This window comes from Amblyraja radiata, chromosome 10 (assembly GCF_010909765.2).
Source record: "Amblyraja radiata isolate CabotCenter1 chromosome 10, sAmbRad1.1.pri, whole genome shotgun sequence".
NCBI classification, from domain to species: domain Eukaryota; kingdom Metazoa; phylum Chordata; class Chondrichthyes; order Rajiformes; family Rajidae; genus Amblyraja; species Amblyraja radiata.
In genome coordinates, this window is record NC_045965.1 from 49,180,513 (window position 1) to 49,206,510 (window position 25,998).

Genomic DNA, 25,998 nt, shown 5'->3' on the forward strand with positions numbered 1-25,998 from the left:
ATCATGATGCTCCTGAAAACCCAATGAATTGAGATAATTTTAAAACTCACTACTTAGTTCTATGGCCTGTACATCCACGTTTATGTGGCCGAGTACAACACCAACATGATCATTACGTTTGCTGATGATAGCACTGTCAGATCAACAACAGTGATGAGGCAAAGTACAGAAAAAATATCGGGACCCTGATGTAGAACAACAACCTAGCCCTTACCGTCAGCAATGTTCAGGGACTCGGCAATGGACCTGAATGAATTTGCCACAGTCGTTTCAGACTTCATAAAGGATCTGAGAGGATTTGGCATATCCACAAGGATCCTCTCAAACTTGAATAGATGCACCATAGAAAGTAATCCGGTGGGTTGCATCTCAGCCTGCATGACAGCTGCTCTGTTCTTGCCCACCAGCACCTGCAGAGGTGGTGAACACAGCCCCGTCCATCACAGGTTCTTCACTTACTTCCACCCAGTCTACTGTATCTTCACAATGCGTTACATTGGAGAGCTGGAAGTATTGTCAAAGATGCCTGCAATCCTAGCCATTTTTTCCCCCCTCTCGGCAATCCTAGCCATATTGCACTACGATCTTTGCACCGTTCTGCATTTGTTGTTATTTCAAGTTTAGAGACACAGCAGTGAGACAGGCTTTTTGGCCCACCAGCTCCACGCCAACTATTGGTCACCCATTCAGACGAGTGGGGGGGGGGGGGGGGGGGGGGGGGGGGGGGGGGGAGGGTGCGGGGGATCACCCGTTCACACTAGTAAGGAGTGGATGGGTAAGGGGATTCCATAGAACCCACTTTCGTATCCACTCCTCATTCACTTGGGGCACTTTACAAAGGCCGATTAACCTACCAACCCACACCGCTTTTGGAATGTGGGAGGAAGCTGGAGCGTCTGGAGAAAACCCACACAGTCACAGGGAGAACATGCAAGCACCACACCGAAGTCAGGATCGAACCCGAGTCTCTGGTGTTGTGAGGCAGCAGCTCTACTAGCGGCTACCCCTGCATTTATTGTTGCATCTATCATTGTATTTATTGCGGCATCTATATTTGTCCGTGTAAACTGTGTACTCTATGAGCTTCGTGTGAACAAGTACATTTACTGCACCCCAGTGTACATGACAATTAACTAATCTGAATCTGCACTCCTTTCTTTTAATATATTAAGCATCGATTTTAAGTATAGTAAGTACAATAATTAACTATTAAGAATGGTTTTGGTGTCTCGCGTCTCTTGTTGAAATATTGTAATGGAATATGTTCCAAAAGAGCATCAATAGATACAAATGCATGTCATGAAACCCATGGCAATGGCTTCAAAAAGTACAATGAGATTCCTGTGCTCACCTGCCTCTGAAAACATTGTGATGCACTGTAGTTACAATGAAGTAGCTGACTTCAGTGAGGACTAATGGGTATATTTTAACTATCTTTTCCCCTTAGGTTGTTATTCAGGGTTATTGCTTTTGTTTTGAAAAGGAACCATTATTTTGTCATTTAGCATGTTTCATGGATTAGAATAAGAATTGAGTTGCATGTCAAGAACTCTGCTCATGTATATATTTCTCCGTCCCAGATACATGAAACTAATTAAATCACCAGATACCTATCCACAAATGATTTAATAAATGTGCCTGAAAATGTTCCTTCGTGTTGAAACAGCTTGCAATGAAAGTAGGCCACGCTGACAATTAATGTCTGTCCCATATCAGGATAACTGCCATACTATTAACAAGGCACTGACTATATGTGAAGCTTACATCAAGGCATTATGTAATAGCAGAACCAACACTTTTGATTCCCAAAAGGGTAGAAGTAATAAGATGGGAGAACAATCAGCAACTATTAGTTTAGTTTAGTTTAGAGATACAGCACAGAAGCAGGCCCTTCAGCCCACCCAATTCATGCTGACTGGCGATCCCCGCACACTAGCACAATCCTGCACACACTAGGGACAATTTACAATTTTACCAAGCCAATAAACCTACAAACCTGTACTTCTTTGGAGTGTTGGAGGATACCGGAGATCCCGTAAAAACCCCACGCAGGTCTCAGGGAGAACGTACAAACGCCGTACAGACAGCGCCCGTAGTCAGGATCCAAGCCGGGTCTCTGGCGCTGTAACGCAGCAACTCTACCAGTGCGCCGCCTTGCCACCCATTATATGCTGGGGATTTTGTTCTGGCAACGGAAACCAGCTCTGGAAAGAATATAGACACAAAATACTGGAGTAACTCAGCGGGACAGGCAGCATCTCTGGATAGAGGAATGGGTGACATTTCGGGTCGAGACCGTGTCGATTGAATCCCAAACTGCATGGCGAAAATAAGGGGTTGGTAATTCATGAGGGAAAATTTAATCTTTAAAAAAATGTTATTGCATTTTTCTCTAATTTAACTACCAGATTATTAATCAACCCTTTCTCTTTGCACAATGCTGGTTCTAAAAAAGCTAATACCCTTGTTAATTCCTCAGTGTATCGATATAGAAAATCATCTCTTATGCCCTCCATGAATTCATCTTCCAGTCTATTACCACTATTTGGATTTCCCAAACAACATCCCCATAATCATTATATTATCCTTGTTGAATTTGCCACCTATTTCATGACTTATATTACGCCCTACGGTACAACTACTGGCAGGAGCTGAAGACGATTCTCATGCATTCAGGCAAAGGATGCAGAGATGGGGGAAAAAAGGTGTCTGTTATGAAGATTTATTGAAGATCTGGTTAGCATGCAAAAAAAAATGTCACTTTATCTCGGTACATGTGACAATAAACTAAACTAAACTAAACTAAATCTAAGTGATAATGTAACTACTGAAGTCCAGACAAAATGTATAGGAAGGAACTGCAGATGCTGGTTTAAATCAAAGATAGACACAAAATGCTGGAGTAACTCAGCGGGACAGCCAGAATTTCTGGAGAGAAGGAAAGGGTAAAGTTTCGAGTTCAGACCATTGGGTCTTGATCCGCAACGTGGCCCATTCCTTCTCTCCAGAGATGCTGCCTGTCACAGCTAGAAATATGGTGGGGTGCGATTTGTAATGAAACTAATGTGTTTGAAAGTTTCAGCAAAATACAAGAGACTGCAGATGGTGGAATCTTGAGTAAAAATACAAAGTGCTGGGGAAAATCAGCAGGTCAGGCAGCATCTGTGGAGGAAATGGACAGGCAACATGTCTGGTTCTTCAGATGACGTGTAGCGCCCAAGGCATCATCTGTCTACTCCTTTTCCCTGGCACTTTGTATTTTTCTCAACATTCCAACATCTGCAGGATGGACCTGGTCCAGGAACAACACTGGGATTGTCAAATGGGCCCATCAGCGACTGCACTACCTGAGGAAACTCAAACAGGCCTCACTCCCCACCAATATCCTCAGGACTTTTAACAGGGGCACGGTGGAGTTTGTACTCACGTACTGCATAAACACGTGGTACTCCAACTGCAACTGCTCAGACAGGAAGGCTCTGCAGAGGGTCATGAGGGGAGCAGAGAGGATCATTGGCATCTCCCTGAAGTTCAGAAGTTGTTTGATATTTGATGGTCACTATCTGCTACTTACAAGGTAAAAACATTAGATGATGCAGTAAAACCATTCCTTTTATGTTTAATCTTTTTTGCCATTTTGGAGGCTGGAGGTGAAGGGCCTTCCAGAGGCATATATTACAACGAGAGTGATTACAAGCATAAGTGATATTTCTCACAGTATTTTGACTGTGTTTTGACTCATTATGGCCGATGCACCTCTGGCAACTTTATTAGCACATAACAATGTTATTTCACTTATTTAAGAACAACTAATGATGAACAGATATATACCAGTGTATACCAGAACCAAACACAGTCAGTCAATGAGAAAAAATCTGTACAAATCCATAATCAACAAATTTACCCCCTGGATGGGCGAAATTTACCCCTGGGGGAAAATTTATCCCAGGTTGGTAACCATTGGTTTAGAGCTACAGCATGGAAACAGGCCTTTTGGCCCAACGATTCCGTGCCAACCATCGATCATCCATTCACACTAATTCTATATTATCCCACTTTTCCCACTCCCTACACATGGGGCAATTTACAGAGGCCAAAATTGCATGAGTTAATTTATAATATTGACTGGGTCGAAAATTTGCAGAAATCACCTACAAATTATTTCTTTAAAATAATCCTGTTGCAATTGTTAATTCAAGCATCATTGCATAACAATGATGACTGAAGGCCCTGGCAGGATGCCAAGGCAAAGCAAGATCCCATGTGTTGCATAGCCCTATAAAATATTCTTTGGCAGTAGAACTTACTGAAGAATCTCTCAGTCTGAAGAAGGGTCTGGACCCGAAACAACACCTATTCCTTTTCTCCAGAGATGCTGCCTGACCCGCTGAGTTAATCCAGCATTTTGTGTCTATCTTACTGAAGGATTAAGAAGATTCGGTAAACAATGGGGAGGCGGAGGGTGGTGGTGGGGTATTTTGAGCTATTTTAGCAGTTTTTCTACTGCAAAACCAAGCTATGATTTAAATGTAATCAGTTCATTAATTATAGGAGTGGAATGAGGCCATTCGGCCCATCAACAGTTGAGGGCTAGGAAGCAATCATTTGAACGTTTGGAGGTAGTGAACTGAGATTTGTGGATTACTCTGAGTGGGACACTGCCAACTCACACCATCACTCCTTCAACTTCACTCCTTCAACCTCTCTCTCTGAACTCAGAAATTCAGCCCGGAGAAAGTCCTGGATGCTGATCCTACAGACTGATCCCGCATTCAGGCCGAAGAAAACAAAACCTGTGGCAAATGTGCTACAAAATAAAGGAGGATCTGGAAAAACCTATCTGTGGTGCGATGGGGTTGGGTGCCCCTCTTTATTCAATAAATTTGTCAGGAAATAAAAAAAACATTATTGTGTTGTATCTCAACTTATTTGTTCAGTGTGCATTCTCCGGCTGTTTTAATGTTGTCACTCTGTCTTGTGCACTTAGAAGGGCTTGACAGATCATTCAATTCTCGCCGTCATTTAACTGTTAAAAACCGAGGGAGGGCGGAAGGAACGTGTATCCGTTACACACACACACACACAAATCGATCTTCCACTAATGCAGGCGTTAAAGTGAGGTGGAACAAGGCGAGGGGTAATTCCTGAAAAGGACAAGAATTGTTAGTGGGGTGGGGTGTTGGGAAGGGGGGGGGGGGTGTGAGCAGTGTGGAACAGCACACACACACACACACACAAATGAACTCGCATCCAGGTTTCATTTGCTAGTCATTGGCAGCAAATTGCATTCTGTTTGGGAGAATGACTGTAAAGTTTGTCGCAGGTGATAATAGCTGAATTTGCAGGCACAAATTGAAATTTATGACATTGAAAATGAGTACCAAAAAAAAAAATGCATTTTTTAAAGTAGACAACCTTCACATCCGAGGGCAAGCCGAGGAGAAATAGGAGAGCTTGATAGGTGCGTATTGTTGGGCACATTAGCGACAATAATGTTGTCGCTGGCGATGTAAATTGACGTGGTACATAGTCAATAGACACAGTTGGCTGCTCGCAAGTATGGAAGTACTTAAGGAGTGTCACTGACAAATGAAATATTTTAGGGACTTAATCAGAATAATGACTTTCATCAGGCGGTGACAAGTATTACTGCTTCATCGCACCTAAAGAGAAATATGATTGCATACATAGATTTTGTGATCAGCGCGCTTGTACCCCAGTGGCCCCCGTGAAAGGCAGAGAAGGTGGCAGCCAGCGCCTCTGGCTCCCACTCGGCTGATAAATCGCTTCCCAGATACAAGGCGGACAAATCCCAATCTGCGGCGTGCTGTGTCCGCGCAGCTCAGCAGCGGGCTGCCCGCTACTTCCAGCATAAACACTAATAAATCTCAACACTTCTAGCGGCCATCAGTCAGGTATCGCCGGGAATGCGTCTGTGTAGAGACCGAGGGAGAGAGAGAGAGAGTTGGCTGTGAATGAAAGCACAGAAACACACAGACACACACACAGACAGAAGGGGGGGGGGGGGGGGGGGGGGGGGGGGGGAGTGGGAAACAGACAGAGGACGAAAAGGAAACACGCAGAGTAAAACAGGAGAGGATTTGGAAAAGTATTAACAAAAAGTTAAATAAGTAGCGAGGGGAAATAAATAAACAGTAGCATATGATTTCATAGAATTATCCGAAAGTGGTGGATAGAGAATAAAGTCAATGAAAGAAAGAGGTACAGCGGATGAGATCAGCGGGGAGGGAGGTGGGGGAGGGGGTGGGAGTAAATGATGAGGGATTTAAGAGGAAAAGGCTGACGGAACTAAGCTCAAGAATAAGTCTGGCCTCTGGTCCGCACTTGTTACTCGAATCTACCTTGTAGCACCAAGGTTAGTCCACTCCAGGTCACTGAACAGAGCGCACCACAGAGAAACTGGTCTGCTTACAGTTGGCCCAGGACTGGACAAAAACAGGGAACTGCCCATTTAATCCCGTCCAAATCATTTCACCCCACCATGCAATCACTGTCAGCCACAGAGCCATGCACTGTAACCGCGGGGAGGTGAAAGATCAGAGAGAGAGAGAAAAAGAGGGAGGAGAGAGAGAGAACAGAGCGAGAGAACGAGAGAGAGAACAGAGAGAGAGGGAGAGAGAACAGAGAGAGAGGGAGATAGAGAGAGAGGAGAGGGAGAAAGAGATAGAACACCAGAGAGAGAGGGAGAACGAGCTAAAACCAGCGTGTCAAGGAACGAGGTATAAAGCATTCTGCTAAGAGGTTTAAATCTCATATGTTGGAAATTATTGCTCCCAAGATGCCAGGAAAATGAAAATCATCTTCAATTACTGCTGGGTTTAAGACATGATTATTTCATGTGCACGATATTAGGGAAATGACAGCGGAAATTCGTCAGGAGAAATTAATACTTAACAGTTTTAACAAAGACTCCCCTGTGAGCTTTTTTTCTCACCCGCTGTGACACAGCCATGCATTCCAGCCCACTTGTTAAATTCAAGTAACACTGAGGGGATGTGAGTTTAAAAAAAATATCAGTCACGTTTAAATAGAAGGGGGAGAGACTAAACGAAGAAAGCTGTTGGATCAAAAAGGAGAAATGTACAGGTCAAGGGCAAAGCCAGCCATGTATGAGTTGGGGATTTTTTAAGACCCCTATTTATTCGCTGTACTGCTCACGGTAGCTTTTTCCCCATGTACACTGGCTCAGTCATATTCCATTACTCTCACTATCAACGCTAACGGAAAGCGAAACATTCTCTGAAAAATAAGTTTGGGCGTTAAAGCAACGGCGGTCTCTTCTGCTCTTATATTTTTAATGCCGCGCACACTTGTTTCTGTCTCTTTCTTTGAACACTCACCAATTTTTTTAAATTTCAGTATTACATAGCCATCCCTTCTCAACCCATTAATGCTGAACGATGATTGCACCGGAGGGCAGGGGGCTGGGTGGTCTCTCCCTGAATATCTGGTACCTTGGATTTGAACTCAGTTCTGACACGAGGGGAATGGATAGGGTGAATGCACCGAGTCTTTAATGTCCAGGGTGAGGAAATCAAGAACCAGAGGACGTAGGGTTTAAGGTGAGAGGGGAAAGGTTTAATAGGAACCTGGGGGACCACTTTTTCACACAGGTGCGTGCACGGAACAAGCTGCCAGAGGAGGTAGTTGAGGCAGGTACTGTAACAGCATTTAAAAGACACTTGGACAGGTACATGGATAGGAAAGGGGGATGTTGGGGAGAGTTGAATTTGGGGAGGAATCCTTTGGAGGATTTTCAACTCAGAAACATGGGGATAAAGATTCATAAATTCAAACTAACAACACTTAACAATATAAGGAGCCTATCTCCTTACAGTATGTCTGTGTTTGGCTAAAACGTTAACATTTATAATATTTACTGCTTGGAAATGAAGGGACATTCTGAGATAAGGATTGTCTATTGTCTATTATCAAAAAGTGTGAGATAAAGAGACAAGGTTGTCCATTGTTTATTGATAGAAGAAGCCAGAGGAAGGAATGTAGATGGGAGGAGAGGGGGGGGGGGGGGGGAGTGAAAAGGGAGAAATGGGTGCACATCCAGGTGGGGCACAGGGAAGATCGGTGGAATATAAAGGGGGGGGGGGGGGGGGGGGAGGGAAGGCGGTGTATTTGTTGGTTGGTTGGTTGCCTAAATTGGAGATTTCATATTTTCATACAAGTAGATGGTAAGCTACCCAAGTGGAATATTAGGTGGTGTTCCTTCAGTTTTTCATGTGCCTTCACTCTGGCAGTGGAGGTTGCTTAGGACACCAAGGGGAATAGGAAGCAGAGTTAAAACTGTTAGAAACCCGGAGATCCAGCAGGCCTTGGTCGACCGAGTGCAAGCATTTGGCGAAATAGTCACCAAGTCTAGGCTTGGTCTCGCCAATGTACATGAGGCCACATCGGGAACACTGGTGCAGTAAATGGAGTTGGAGGAGGTGCACGTGAACCTCTGGCACATCTGCTGGGGACTGCTGGGGTTCCTGGATGGATGCGATGATGGAAGTATGGAGCCAGATGTTGCATCTCCTGTGATTACAGGGGAACGTACCTGGGTTTGGGTGGGAAGGGCTGAATGAATCAAGGAGTTGCAGAGGGAGCCGCCTCTGTGGAAGGCAGAAAGGGGTGAGGATAGGAAGATGTGAATGGTGGGGGTATCACATTGAAGGTGGTGGAAATGTCGGAGAATGATGTGTTGGATGCAGAGGCTTGTGGGGTGAAAATTAAGAACTAGGGGAACTTTATCCTTGTTCCGTCTGGGTGGAGGAAAAAGACAAAAGAAAGTAGAGGGCCGGCAAGGGGGAACAGCACGAGGAGGAGGAGTGTTGGGGACAGGACAAGTTCGGCACTGGGAGATGAGGACTCCTAGCCAGAGAAAAACGTCCAGAGGCAGAGGCAATGAAGAAGAGTTTAACATCGTGACCAGCCCATAACTCATTGACATGTGGGCGTAGGAGTACAAAGGTAAGACTATTGCTGAGGACTCACCATTCTGCATTGGAAAGGTGAATAACTAGAGGGCATTTTCTCAAGATATGGGATCAGTCATTAGAGAGGAGATTACATTCTTGCCATAGAGGCAGTACAGAGAAGGTTCACCAGACTGATTCCTGGGATGTCAGGACTTTCATATGAAGAAAGACTGGATAGACTCGGTTTGTACTCGCTAGAATTTAGAAGATTGAGGGGGGATCTTATAGAAACTTACAAAATTCTTAAGGGGTTGGACAGGCTAGATGCAGGAAGATTGTTCCCGATGTTGGGGAAGTCCAGAACAAGGGGGTCACAGTTTAAGGATAAGGGGGAAATCTTTTAGGACCGAGATGAGGAAAACATTTTTCACACAGAGAGTGGTGAATCTCTGGAATTCTCTGCCACAGAAGGTAGTTGAGGCCAGTTCATTGGCTATATTTAAGAGGGAGTTAGATGTGGCCCTTGTGGCCAAAGGGATCAGGGGGTATGGAGAAAAGGCAGGTACGGGATACTGAATTGGATGATCAGCCATGATCATATTGAATGGCGGTGCAGGCTCGAAGGGCCGAATGGCCTACTCCTGCACATATTTTCTATGTTTCTATGACAAGAAACTATTTTACCCAGCAGATTATAAATCTTTGAAGTTCACTGCCCCAGATGTTACAGATACTCAGTCAATGTATTTAAAACTGCTAATGAAAAATAAAATGACATTGAGAGAATGAAGGAAAATAGATGATTGCTAGGGAAATACACAAGGTTATTGATCAACCCTGACCTTAAGAAATGGAAGAGCAAAATAAAATGATCATGTTACCTACACATGCTTCTATTACGTTCACAGTGAGGAGTTGCAACTGTTATAAAATATTTGAAAATGTTCTGCATTTAAATCATTAGTGATACTAAAAATATCAACTCACCAGTTCCAGGTGGTATGGGTGCCATAAAATAGCAGAGGAATGAATTTGTAACTATGTTTAGAAATAGGAACTGGCCCAAAGGAATGGAAGATGGACAAATAATACGGCCTTCTTCGAAAGTGGGAAATGGACCAACCAGGAAATTATAGTACAATACTGGGGTGGCACGGTGGTGCAGCATTAGAGTTGCTGCCTTGCAGCGTCTAAGACCCGGGTTCGATCCTGACCATGGCCTTTCTATCTGTACGGAGTTATTAAGTCCTCCTTGTAACCGCATGGGTTTTCTCCGGGTGCTCCAGTTACCTCACACTCCAAAGACGTAGAGCTTTGTAAGTTACTTGGCTTTGTTAAATTTACAAATAATTCCTAGTGTGTTGGATAGGGCTGGTGCACGTGGACTGGGTCGGCCAAAGGGGCTATTTCCATGCTGTATCTCTAAAGTCTAATAAGACTATGACTGTGAGTAAACTACAAATGCATTGACCATGTACCTGTGACAAGGAACATTGCTCACTGCTAGTGCATGATTGAAAAGTTACTCTCACTAGATCCTGCAATTCATGATGAAACTTAGAATATTTAGCAAGCGGCAGGATGCTGTTTGACGTTATCTGGTTACACATTGGGTCACAGTAGATCTGGTGCCTCAATATATCAGGTCATAGTTTGTGTAGACCTTTATTGCACGTGATGTTGCAGTGTATTTTGGACACCACACACTGTAACATCCAGTGTATTATAATGATAAAATATCATGCACAGCTTGACATCGAATTCACTATGACACTCCAAATGATTAAGGTGCATATACTTACATAATGCATCCAGTGTCACAGCAAAATTACATTTATCAGCAGAATGGTAAATACAATGTTGCAATATATGCATTGTTTAAATAACACTTTTGTGCACTCGATCAGCCATGATCACAATGAATGGCGGTGCAGGCTCGAAGGGCAGAATGGCCTCCTCCTGCACCTATTTTCTATGTTTCTATGTTTCTATGTAATTTCCTCATTAAGACTCATGAGAGGAATAGATTGGGTAGACACACAGAGTCTCCTGCCCGGAGTAGCGGAGTCGAGAACCAGAAGGCATAGATTTAAAGTGAAGGGGGAAAGATGTTATAGGAATCTGAGAGGTAACTTTTTCACACAAAGGGTGGTGAGTGCATGGAACGAGCGGCTGGAGGAAGTAGTTGAGGCAGTGACTATCGCAACGTTTAAGAAACAATTAGACAGGTGCATGGGTAGGACAGGCTTAGAGGGATATGGGCTAAGTGCAGTCATGTGGGACATGTAGATGGGACATGTTGGTTGGTGTGGGCATGTTGGGCTGAAGGGCCTGTTTCCACACTGTATGACTCTGTGACTCACTAGCTGAATAACTAACGCGTAACGTAATTAATTGCTTGAGGTCCAGAATTCTGGCTACCTGCGTTTGTGAGTAACTGATGTGGTTCTGGCAGTCAAGAGCACTTGCTGAGGTCTTGGAGTTCATTTCTTTTCTAAGCCTTTTCTGCAGTAGAGTTGCAGCCTTACAGCGCCAGACACCCGGGTTTGATCCTGACCACGGGCGCTGTCTGTACGGAGTTTGTACGTTCTCCCTGTGACCGAGTGGGTTTTCCTCGGGTTTTCCGGTTTCCTCCCACACTCCAAAGACGTACAGATATGCAGCTTAATTGGCTTTGATAAAAATTGTCGCTAGTGTGTTGCATAGTGCTAATGTGTGGGGATCGCTGGTCAGCGCAAACTCGGTGGGACGAAGATCCTGTTTACCCGCTATATCTCTAAAGTAAACTAAACTACACAAATATTGCTCTCATGTTTACAGTGCTGCATTTTGTTTTGGTTGCAGGAAAACAACCATGAGGTTCAGTTTTCTGTCTGGTTAATTCCAACGAGAAGTGACAATATTAATCAATGCTGCTTACTCTTGTCAGTACATAGGAGAGGACATCTATGTCTGTCCCTTGTCAATTGCATCTTGTCAGCACAGTGCAGAAAGAGCCTTAATAGGTCTTCCTTATGTTCAATTAAGTCAGGATTGTTACATTATTTTGACCCTTTTTCAAGTCATAATTTCATTTTGCACCACCTCCCAGGTTCAGCATTTTGTTGCATTCTAAATCAATATCATATTTCTGACATATCTCTTGCATAAAAAATACTGAGAAAATACATCACTGTAATCTACAAGGCAGGACTTCCTGTCTTCCATTTTTATTATTACCTGCAAACTTCGCCATTTGGAAACTCCATATGATTTATTCTGGATTTATATGTTAACCTAGCAATTGAGATGTTGGAGAATAATGATTAATTGGTGATGGTTTACTCTGGGTGCATAGTGAGATGATCAGACTTTGAATCTGAAAGATGTCCAATAAACAGATTGAAATAAACACAAATACAAATGAAGAAGGAGGGTTCCGACCTGAAATGTCACCTATTCTTATTCTCTAGAGAAGGGTTTCGGCCCGAAACGTTGCCTATTTCCTTCGCTCCATAGATGCTGCTGCACCCGCTGAGTTTCTCCAGCATTTTTGTGTACCTTCGATTTTCCAGCATCTGCAGTTCCTTCTTAAACTCACTAGAGATGTTGCCTGATCCGCTGAATCATTTCGCATTTTGTGTCTATCTTTGGCACAAGCCATCATCTGCAGTTTCCTCCTACACAAATACACACATATCCATTTGATAACAAAACACGCAATTCATCAACGGACAAATGAATATGCAAATCATTTCAGCAAATACAAATAAATGTGCCCATGTGGCGTCAACTGATGGTCAGACCACTTTCGGTCGAACCTTCGTCAGCAGTTACGAGGGCTGTCACGTGACGTCATGGGGTTAAGGGGAGTGACCTGCTACATAAGCATGTCTCACCTTGAGATCACCCCAGTCAACAGGTAGCTGAGCTCGAGACAACACCCTCACTCAGCTGCAGCAGCAATTACATTATTATGCTGGAGGACCAAACTGTATTTCGAACCTATTATCTCACTGAATAAAGCAACTGTTTATTCACCACGTTTGGTGCCGCTACACCCATATAAAAGTAACACCGTCAGCCAGGAAACGAGACATATTCAAGCAATATGGCATAAAACAGTCACAACAGATGAATCAAGAGCTAAACGCACAGTTTTTCACACTTCAGCTGCCGACCATCTATTTCTCACCCATGTTGTAAATTTCAGTATATTACCTCAACTGCTGGTGATATTCCTGAGAATTTCCTGCTACAATTTGCAGGAAGCTGTTTCCATGTGCAAGTTAAGAACTTGGGCCAAACGAGGCATTGATTACAGTGTAAGCATTGACAGCATGCAATGTGAATGTTCTGGCTATTTGAACCAGGCAGCAAGTGGATCCAATGGACTTTAAAGAGAAAGCTGACATCCTACTCTGTTTCCCTTTTTATTTCTAGAGATGCAAGTAACCATTCCCTGGTTCAATGTACACAGATCATCCGTGGCAAGCTCATTTGCTTCCTGTTCTGAGTGGCTAGGCAGATGTCTCAATACCTGAACTGCTACATTTCCTGTTCTTGCACATGCACGACGATGTGTGCTTTGGCACCAACTGCACTTGAAAGAAGCCCAAATCTGAAACACCTTGCACCTCCTCCAACCTCATCTACTGTGTCTGTCGTTCTCGGTGTGAACAAAACTATTGGCGAGACCAAGTGTAGACTGGGCGATCGATTTGCTGAACACATACGCTCAGTCTGCCTTGCCTATATGATTTCCTGGTTGCCAAACATTTTAACTCCCCTTCCCTTTCTCATACAGAACGTTTTGTCCTAGGCCTCATCTATTGCTAGAATGAGGCAACATGCAAATTGGAGGAACAGTACCTCATATTTTGCCTGGACACCTTACAACCCAGTGGTATGAATATTGATTTCTCTAACTTCAAGTAACCCTTGCATTCCCTCTCTCTCCATCCCTCCCCACCCTAATTGACCTGCTAGATTCACTGCTTGAATCCCTTTGTATTCACCTTCTCTACAGCCAACAATGGACCATTGTGAGCTCCTTGGCCAGCGGTGCTGGCTCTGATTTGTTCTGTACCCTTTCATACCTCTCCCCTGAGTCAGTCTGAAGAAGGTTCTTGGCCCGAAACGTCATCTATTCATTTTCTCCAGAGATGCAGCCTAACCCGCTGAGTTACTCCAGCATTTTGTGTCTATCTTCAGTGTAAACCAGCATCTGCAGTTCCTTCCTGCACATCATTTAGGCATCTTGATTCTGTCTTTGGGGGTAGGGTGACACTTGGAAACCTTTGGTGATTCTGTGGCATTTCTGAAGCTTGCCAGTGTACCTGCCTCCACTTTGAGCACATTTAGCTGGTGGAGGTCTCTGAAGGTTTTCCCATTGAGAATAGCCTTTAATCTTCCTCAGTTGTAACACCCTCCAAAGGCAGTCACCGGATTCAAACTTTGAGTATGAATTAGGCAGCATGACTGAAAAATTTGTCACACTGGGTTAAATCAATGATAATTACCCTCTTGACATGAGTACTGTTATTACTTTACAGCTTTGCAAACAGGATCAGGGACATGTGAAAACACATACAGGGGCCTGATCGATACATGGTGAAATATAGTTGGCCCTCTTTAAGGTATTAGATGGAGCTTTACAGCCTGTCTAGCTATTAACTACCGTGCACTGACAAGTGTAAGTAGCATTCCCTAATACAGTCAATTCCTGTTAGGGTCATAAAACATTTGGCTGGAACATTTTATATACTTATCAGAATGAAAGTACGAATATACACGTCCCCCCAGATCCACTGTCAGTACGTGTTGAGATGCTGCATAGTCAAGGTAAAAAATCATTCTCCTGTGCTTCATACTTCATTCTGCAGTCACATCTTGATGAGAAAGCAATTTCCCAGCAGAGTTTTCTTTACAGAGTCAAGCACCTTGTAGTGTAGTTTTGGTAACTTGTGAATGTGCACGATGCCCAGAAGGTAGTAAACACATTGGCATGTTATGACCAACCACCTTAGGAAACAGGACAGGCACATCCTCAAAATCACAGAGAGTTTCTTGGCACGCTGCTTTTGCTGTAACGGCGGTTCTGGCAATCCTTCTAAGCCTTCCATTGATCAGAATCATCAGATACTTGAGTCACGCCATGCACTTCTTTAAAATCCAACATATGGCCATATGACAGGGATTGGATTGATGGCCAGCCGACCATATAGTATACAGGAGTAACACCATCTCATATTACTCTGACAAGTAATGAAGATAGAGATGTGTGGCAGGGCTGGGTTGATGGCACGAGTCAGCACTGGGCAGGACAGGCATCAAGTATCAGCTGGTCATATGGTGTACAGGAGTAATACCATCTCGTATTACTCTGACAAGTAATAAAGATAGAGACAAAATGAACTGCAGATGATGGAATCCTGAGCAAAACACAAAGTGCTGGAGGAACTCAGTGGGACAAGCAGCATCTGCAGAGGGAATGAGTAGGAAACGCTTTGGGCCAGGTCCCTAAAACGTTGTCCATCTACACCCTCCACTGATGCGTCCTGACCCGCTGCGTTACTACAGCACTTGGTGACAAGTAATAAAGATACTTGTTTGTAATCCTGAAATGTTCTTTGGTTTAGTTTAGAGATACAGTGTGGAAACAGGCCTTTTGGCCCACCGAGTCCGCGCCGACCAGCGATCCCCGCACATTAACACTGTCCTACACACACTAGGTACAATTTTACACTTATATCAAGCCAATTAATCTAAAAACCTGTACGTCTTTGAAGTGTGGGAAGAAACCGAAGATCTCGGAGAAAACCCACGCAGGTCACGGGGAGAACGTACAAACTCCGTACAGACAGCACCTGTAGTCAGGATCGAACCCGGGTCTCCGGCGTTGCAAGCGCTGTAAGGCAGCAGCTCTACCACTGTGCCACCGTGCTGCCCATTTATATATACACATATATATATATAAACAATCTCACCTAACATTAGGTTGAGCAAAGGGGAAGATACAGAGCCAAGAATATCGTTCTCAACACTGCAGCACACCAGTTCCAGAGACAAAGTCTAATATCTGCAATGGGGTAGATTTATCCCGTACGCACTTTTCATCTTTCCTCCCCGACTCTATTTCAGTCTGAAGAAGGGTCTCGACCCAAAACATAATCTGTTCATTCCATTCACAGACAAGCATCTATAGTCGGGATCAAACCCGGGTCTCTGGCGCTGCAAGCGCTGTAAGGCGGCAACTCTACCACTGCGCCACCGTGCCACCCATTTCACCACTCATTGATCTGAATCCTAGAAACCTGCTTATATTTGGTTATATGTTTGGTTTATTTCTGTCAAGAGAAGGTGTTAATTTTCCTACCATTGATGTTTAGAAGGAGAGATGATCTTATGCGCTGTATCTCTAAAATTTCTGGTCTAAAGTCGCTTCCCCTCATGCAGTGATCCAAAAAGAACATATTTTAAGGATAAGAGGTCACCTGATTAAGTAATCTCTTATTCTTAAAAGATGGGCGCCATGTCCTTTCTCAGGGAGTCATGGATCGTTGCAGTTCTTTAATGCAGAGCATCTATTTTCAAGGTTGAGATTGGCAGGTAGTTGGTCTACTGGGGATTTACAGTACTAGTGGGAAATTGGAGCTGAGGCAACGATCAAATCAAATCCTCAAATGATAAAATCAGCCATGCTCCCGCTGAATGAAGTGTCTTGTGGCTGACTCCTGATCCTATATCTGATGCTCTTCTCCATTTCTCTCTTCCTAAAGTCCACCAAGTTGCTTTCTTCTCGATCCCTACTTCATTTCCAAATTATCAGGCTTCTTGACTGCTATCCAAGACGAGATAAGCAGAAAGTTTCTACAGCCAAGTGTGCAAAGAGTAAGGTTGTTGTTTTCGGTCCACACATAAACTCTATTCCATAGCTCCTGATATGTTCATTTGTCTTCTAGTCTGACACTTAATTGGGCTGTTTGTAACCTTCCAGTTGTACTTGACTCTGAGGGGTTCTACAGACCACACAGAATATTATTCAGACTACATATTTCCAGCACAAAACATTGGCTATTTGGGCCTTTAGCCAACTTATGTGGTGTTTGAAATTCTGATCCATGATTTGTCAGCTTGAAACTTGATTACTCGAATGTCTTCCTGGCTCACATCACTCATTCTCTGCTTTGTAAACATACGGCTTTCTATAACTCTGTTGCCTGTGGTATTCATGCACTACATTGCTGGGAACTATATTCTGCACTCTGTATCTTCACCTTTGCCCTATCTATTGTATTTGAGTATGACTTAATTGTACTTATGTATGGTATATCTGATGTGTTTGGATAGCATGCAAAACAAAGCTTTTCACTGCACCTCAGTGTATTCAGAGCAGGGATTAGTTTAGAGATACTTATGGCAATAATAAACTTACATCTAAACCATTAACTCCTGGTTATTGCATTGCTGACTCACATAGGCTCCTCTTTGAGAAATAACTTGATCTTAAATCGTCAGCTTTTGTTCTCAAATCCTTCCATCGTCTCCCTGCACACTGGAGCTTCAACCAAGAATGACACCATTTATTGGGAATTTTACAACAATGACATGTGTGGCAAACTGCTTATATCCAGTAATTACATCTGTTAAATGATGCCCTTGATTTTACCTCTTTAATTTGCACGGATAGCAGAGAGTAAGGATCAGGGAATCCGGAACCCTAAGGCACTGAAAGAATATTTTCTTTTATAGTATAAACCAGAAATTAGTTTTTTTTTTCTCATCGACTTATCAGATTTGACACCTAGTTGTGGGGTGTGGCAGCTCAACTGATTGACTTTCCCTCCTTCATGGACAAGCACTTAACCTTTGCATTGTAGATTTACAGTATATTAGGATTTGGGAATTGAAAATATTTTGGATGATTGGCATTCTAATGTTACAACTATAATAGCTTTTCTGTGCACAGCTGGTGGATGAATCTGAAACACATAAGATTACATTAACAATACAGCACAGAAACTGGTTTCTTGATGCATCTGGTACTTTCCAGCCACAAACTTCATGTTAGTCTTCTCCCACTCGAACGCAGTATGCATGAAACTCATTTATTAGTCTGAAGAAGGGTCCCGACCCAAAATGCCATCTATCCACGTTCTCCAAAGATCTAGTTTCCCACTCTCCTGACTCTCCATCTGAAGAAGGGTTTTGACTTGAAACATCACCCATTCCTTTTCTTCAGAGATGTTGCCTGACCAGCTGAGTTACTCCAGCATTTTGTATCTGTCTTGTCCAAAGATGCTGCCTGACCTGATGAGTTACTCCAGCATGGAGTGTCCAAGCACTTGACCAAGTGCGAGCTGATCATTGGCCTTAGGCTTGTGAAGGCTAGACCGCATCTGACTAACTTAGATAAATTGCTTGAGGGCACTAACATGGGGGAGAGAGGAGTAAAGTAAAGTATAGTTAAGTATCCTTTATTGTCATTCAGACATTTCAGTCTGAACCAAATTGTATACCTCGCAGTCATAACATAGAATAAAATAACAAAACACACACTTAACACAGTTTAACATCCACCACAGTGAGTCCACCAGGCACCTCCTCACTGTGATGGAAGGCAAAAGTCTTAAAGTCCTTGTCTCTTCCCTCCTTATTCTCCCTCTGCGTTGAGGCGATCCAGGCTTCCGATGTTGGGACCCCGCCGGGTGATTGGAAGTCAATGAATATAATTTATATTTTAAAACACTGGTAGGCATTTAATGAGCTTCCACAGTAGAGATCATAAACAAAAATAAAGTATGTGGATCTTGTAACATGGCTTAGGTTGGAGACCCTCGGACATCATTGGAGACCCTCAGGCTATTTTTAATCGGACTTTACTGGACTTGCACAAAACATTGTTCCTTTTATCACTGTGGAAGGCTCGATTGCAATCATGTGTAGTCTTTCCGCCGATAGACACAAAATGCTGGAATAACTGGTTAGCATGCATCAAAAACCTTTCATTATACCTCAGTACGTGACAATAAAATAAACTAAACAAAGAGCAGAAATAAAGGGATTGGCAGGTTGCAACAATGGTATTTTTCAAGTTACTGTATAGATTGGTGGTTGGCTAATCGGATGGACAGTCACATCTTAGGTTACTGACAACATTAAACCTGAAAGCAAAAAATTGATTGGCCATGCAAAGCTGTGTTGGGTCGTGTTCCATGTTGGGGAACAGTGCGGGCATCAGCTTTCAGAAAGTCATAGAGTGATACAGCATGGAAACAGGCCCTTTGGCCCAACTTGTTCACACTGGCCAACATGTCCCAGCTACACGTGTCCCACCTGCCTGTGTTTGGTCCAAATCAATAGACAATAGGTGCAGTACGCCATTTGGCCCTTTGAGCCTGCATCGCCATTCTATGTGATCATGGCTGAACATCCCCAATCAGTACCTCGTTCCTGCCTTCTCCCCATATCCCCTGACTGCTATTTTTAAGAGCCCTATCTAGCTTTCTCTTGAAAGCATCCAGAGAACTTGCCTCCACCACCCTCTGAGGCAGAGAATTCCACAGACTCACCAATCTGTGAGAAAAAGTGTTTCCTCATCTCCGTTCTAAATGGCTTACTCCTTATTCTTAAACTGTGGCCCTTGGTTCTGGATGGCCCCAACATCAGGAACATGTTTCCTGCCTCTAGTGTGTCCAAGCCCTTAACAATTTTATATGTTTCATCCTCCAAACTTTGTTTTATATCCTCCAAACTTGTCCTATCCATGTACCTGTCAAACTGTTTCTTAAACATTGGGATAGTCCCATCCTGAACTACCTCCTCTGGCAGCTTGTTCCATCCACCCACTACCCTTTGTGTGAAAAGGTTACCCCTCAGATTCCTATTAAATCCTTTCCCCTTCACCTTGAACATGTCCTCAGGTCCTCGATTCCCCTACTCTGGGCGAGAAATGCTGTTCATCTACCTGATTTATTCCTCTCTTGATTCTATCATACTTTCGAGCCAAGTCGGACAAACAAGTAACTTTTTTGTAATAATAAGATAGGAAATACAGAGGAACTAAGGGATCTGAGTACTGACAGGCGGAAATTGTTAAAGGCTTGCACCAAAACTGATCAAGTATCTATTGAGATGATACAGGTAAGTAATACTTCAAATGGTTTGGTATCCAAGAATAAGGAAACCATACTTTAGTTGCAGCTTTAGTTAAATTAGTCTGAAGAAGGGTCTTGAACCGAAACGTCACCCATTCCTTTTCTCCAGAGATGCTGCCTGTCCCGCTGAGTTACTCCAGCATTTTATGCCTACCTTTCGTTGCAGCACCTTGATCAGATCTAACCTGGAGCATGAAGGTTTGGGTACTGTATTTAAGGAGAGATGAAGAAATCAGTGTATGCACCAAAGATTTACTGCAGTGATACTAAGGATTAATGGGTTAAATTTATTAGAACAGGTTAGCTGCACAATGCTTGATGTCTGATCTACCAGCCTTTAAAAGTGATAAAGGCATTCAAAAGGGTATATACTGTATGGAGAAGCTATAGTGAATATACCTTTGTACAGAATTCTCTCTCTGAAATGCACACCCTAGTGATGGATAAGGATAAGAGTAATGCAAGTAGATTCAAGCTGGACAACATCCATGATCCTGTTCCTAATGATCTCTTCCCATTTAGATCTATTGACCTAAGTTTCTTTCAACTGCAACATACAACAGATATTTCTTCATTCTTGACATTCCCCTTATAAATTAATGAATGCAACAAGTTAGTGGCTATTTTCTACTTATACCAACTCGCCCACCTTGTTCTTGTCTCAAACTATGATGGAAAACAATACTTAGAATTCAAGATTTCAAACCACAACATTGGTCTGGAAAATTGCATCAAATCATCTCCTCATCTTCTGTTTTGCAGTAATAAAACCTCCTGGATGCTTGAACGTTATGGATGGTTTCATTCTCCCAGTTCTTTTATCATCTTTGTCAAACATTTCTGGAATTTTGGTTGTGTGTCCATGTTACAGATTAACGCTGCACATGATACTCCAAGTGGAGAAAGGAACTGATATACACCAAATTAGACATACAATGTTGGAGTAACTCAGCGGGTCAGGCAGCATCTCTGGAGAGAAGGAATGGGTGACGTTTTGGGTCGAGACACTTCTTCATGTCTATCCGTGATACTCCAAGTCTTTAAAATGGACAAAATTATTCCCCTTTTTGCAGGTTTTTGTACTCTATTGTTGTGTTCTATTGGGAATTAGATATGTCTAAGGATACATCTGCACAATGAATTCAAATCAGGACAATCACTGAAGAGGCCAATTGAGAAAATGTCAATATTGAACATTCTTTTACTAACCTTAACAGTTGTTACTTCCCTCCTAGTTTAGCTTAGAGATACAGCATGGAAACAGGCCCGTCCTCCCACCGAGTCCACACCAACCATCGATGCAGTAGAACTGAAAAACTGAAGTGGTCTAAACAGAAAAGTGAGAGTGCCCTTCATTCTGCTTCACACACAATGTGAACTGCAGCACAAGGAAGGAACTCTAAGACAGTTTTGTTTCCAAGAGTAAAGCCTTAATGGTGTTGAAATTGTATAGCCATGAAGATCTGAAGCGTTTTATTCTGAAATGTTCACACTGATTCAAACTTCTATAAGAATGCTGCACTTGCTACTTACATACCATTTAAAAATTGGAAGAGACCCTTCATCCTTACAACAGCAGTGGAGTTACAGCGTCAGAGAACCGGGCTCGATCTTGACTACTGGTGTTGTTTGTACGGAGTTTGTACGTTCTCCCTGTGACCACATGGGCTTTCTCTAGGTGTCTAAAGTCTAAAGTCTAACTTCAAATCTGGACTACATAGCAGCTGACCTAGTGTGTAGACCCACTACTGGGTGGTTTACACCTTCCCTTAGATGGTTTCATAGTCTTGGCTCAAGTAGGAAAACAATTACCTTCCACCTACTATCCTATCAAGCCCTCTAACTTTGGATCTTGGTCCAAATTCAGATCTTGCGGATTTAAAGGTTGCTCCAACATACAATGTTGTTTTGTCCAAATCATGACTCATTCCAAAAAAAAAAATCAAATGTTTTTGCCCTCTCATGAAAACCCACACACATTTCAAACTACAGATCAGTAAATGGTTTACATTATAGTCAATAGTGTGAGGTCAGTTTATTCGTATGGGTTCTAATTTATTGTGAATTTAATCTTTCCTTGGCAGCCAAGCCAAAACTGCCGCATGTTGATAAAAGCAATAAAATCTTTACTTTTTTGGTTCCAACAAACACTGCTAAGAGCTTTCTTTGTTTGGATATGTATTTGTTCCTCCTACCTGCTTGAGGCAAACAAATGAAAGTAACGTAAACCACCTTAAAAGCAGACTAATGGATCCTGGCACAAACAAACGATTTATTCACCAGCAGAATTTAATCCTTTCCGCATCTTTATATTCAGATTAAAGCCAAAAGAGGATTTAGAGAAGCCAGTACTGTCTTGCAAAAAGGTTTAAAAAAAAAGGGTAAAAACGTACCTCTCTACTTAACCTATAATTTTATTGTCTTGAATAAACAGTAAGGATAAAGAGAGTACCAGTTTAATCTTTCAAACAATTTACAGCTTAGCAAATTTAACTTCTTTGTCTGCCCACAGCACTTTCAAAAAATGTGAGTTATTCCAATTCCAAAAACCCTTAAAAAAGATTTCAGATATCGGAAAATATAATGCGATGCATAGACCCACAAGCAGAGGTGTATAAATTCCTGCACAGACAAGCATATATATATTTACAACAGTACATGCACACACACTTGCATTGAAATCTTGACACCAACCACCCCCTCCCACCCCCACACCAACACCACACACACACACACACACACACAGTAAAATACTAATGCAATGAAAGCGGATTTTATTTTTAGTAGGCTAAAACTTCACAGCTCAAAATGTTGAAAGGAGGTTTATTAAGGGATCTGCTGAAGTGTATATTAGACCTGTCCCTGGTGGGGGTCTGTGTTAAATTCCATCATCAGAGCCTATTACTGATCCATCAAGCACCCCTATAATTCTGTCTAATGGCCTCATTTCCCTAAGTGTCACTTGTGTCACTCAGCGAGGTTGCCCTGGTTTTGTGCAGCAACATGCTCGGGTTAGGCACTGTTTGGAGAGAGAGAGAGAGAGAGAGGGAGAGGGAGAGAGAGTGAGAGAGAGTGAGAGAGAGTGAGAGAGAGTGAAAGGGAGAAAAATCAATGGTACCTCTACATGACAAAGGCAAATAGGCCTGTAGCTGGGGACTGGGAAAAAAACTATCCAATACTCCATTAGCTGTCCATTCTATTAGTCACTTCAGTCAATCTGAAGGCTTTGATTGAAGGCTGAGGAGAGACCAGAAAAAAAGTGAAAGAAAGCATATGACAGAAAATGTGTTAGTAGACTGAAGGGTTTATTATAAAACATTTTGCCATTAAAGCAGTCATAAAAATGGCATATAAAAATGGATTATTGCATTAAAAGTTCTAACAGTTCCTTTAGCTGAGGCTGATAGAAGGTAGTTTGGGGGAGGTGATCTTTTTCAGTCTCTCCCGCTCTCTCTCTCCCCCCTCTCTCTCTCTCTCTCCCCCCCTCTCTCTCTCTGCCTTCATACCGTAAATACAGCAGGACCCCTCCAGGCTATTGGCACCCAGGCTCTCATTTCTATAGTGGATAATTGACTCTGTTCAGCAGATAATTCATAGCTTGCATATGCCGGCTAATACATCAGAGCTCAGAGACTCAGGAGAGCCGGGAGCGGAGACAGAGAGGGCGAGAAAAAATTCAGATGATAAATGGCTGCATTACTGGTTTATGAATGAATTATGTCCAGCAAATACCTTGAGCAGGAGAGTCTGTCAGCTGTTATCTGTACTAATCTGGGACAAAATATGACTATTTTCACATTATAAAGAAAAACCTGCACAGGAATTAAATCGAACAATCGGGCCATTAAAAATGTATGTTAGAGCATTTTTTTTTTTGCAAAGGTTTCCCCATTTATCAAGGCAGCTTCAGTTTTCATGTAGTCGTCACTTGAAACAGATCAGGATTACTTAAAATGGCATAGAAGAGCAAATGACTCATCCTCACTGAAATATTAGCATGTATGTAGTGCAAGAAACTTTCTCATGATGCCCTTTTTATTTTTATTTAATGTTTGTCTAAGTGACAATTGATGTGGTGAAGGGTAAGGGATTTTTTTCCCATTGAGCACACAGTAGCAGTATAAACTGTGTTCCCCAAACTAACCAAGTGAGACTGTGGCACGTGTAGCTTCACCATTCTTTCCTCTTCTCAGGGATCAGAACTAAGCTGAATGCCTCTTTTGAAGATTGCTAAACTTTTCAGATGTTTAAATATATGGATGAGATTATCAACTTTGTACATAACACTGACTTAATCTATGCACTTCCCGGGATCGTGCACAATTCACTTTTGCCTCTTGAATAAATAAATACACATGTAGAAATGTTTAATGTAAAAATATTCATATTGAGCATTCACATTTTTAATCTATTTTTACTGAGTTAAATGTAAAATTAATAGCCACGAAACAGTTCATACTAATGGATAACATGTTAAATTCATATTCATGTTAGGTGTTTTATTCTATGAAGACTATACTAATTAAATAAACAACTATTAAGAATATTCTTTGGTAGCTGATAGAAAAATTATTGAAGCTACTGAAATGCCAAAAATTACCTCAGAAATACCACTTTCCACATTTTAAATACATATTATGACATTACAGAAAACAGACTAGTTTATTTCTTTGCCCATGTTGCCCAAGGCGACTATGGATATTCAGAAGTCTCTAATGACACCTACCAACTTCTACAGGGCTGATCAATTGAAGGAATATGGTGTCTTCCTTCCCTCATCTTAATTCTCCCCGTATCAAAACTAATTGGTAACGACAAAGTAAGATTTGCTTTCTTAAAACATGGGGTAGAAATTCACATGAATCATGCAATATAATAATGTTGCACATTATACTCGATAGACATGGATTTCAGAAATGTCGTACAATGCACAGCCACTGCTGCTTCGTCCATTTGTCATAGGTGGTCAGCTCCATCCTGAAAAAAGATGTTTAGATCTGAGCAATCACCCCTGCTCACCAGCCATACCCACGCTCGATCCAACCACCCTGTTAATGCGGTAAGACATCTCGCCAGATTCTTGACATCTTGCCAGTGCAGTTTGCATGTCTCACATACCCACTGATCATGATGGGGAGGCACTTTCAGACTGGGCTTCCAGAAATGACCTTGCTCTCATACATGACCCAAAACAAAGAGGAACATTCCACTCTGCCAGGTGGAACAAGGACTACTCTCCTGACCTGTGCTGGGTCAGCTCTTTGAATGGAACCCATTACCCCACACAGTCCCTCATCCTGGAAGATTTCCCACACAGTCAACACCGCCCCTCACTCATACACATCGGCCTACACCTCCCAGTCATAAACAGTCCAAGAAAGATGCGCTGGAATTTACGCAAAGCCAACTGGAAGAAATACAGTGAAATTCTAGACCAGAGTGTTGTTACCATCCCACTCCACTCCATCACTGTAGATGAAGCATACAACCGTTTCTGCAGCGCCATCTATAAAGCCGCCCACAAAACAATTCCAAGAGGCTACCGTCCCCTCTACGTCCCATGCCTGGATGGAGAAAGCGCTGCCCTCCTACAAACCTACAAAACATCAGGGGACCCTGAGATAGCAGAACATCTCATTGAATCACTATCTTCAGCTCGGCAAAGGAAATGGGAGGAGACAGTAACAGAGCTAAACTTCACCCACTCTAGCAGAAAATGCTGGCGCCTCATCCGCCGCCTAGGAGCTGCACAGAAACCCCCTACCCAAAGCCGACCTTCTGTCACACCCAACTAGGTTGCATCCCACCTACTGAATATTGCAAAAGCATCCCAAGACAAGTCCACCAGAAGAGCTGTCGCAACAGAGCTAAGGACACTTCGACGAACACCTGGAAAGGAAAGAAACCCTGAGCCCTTCAAGGTG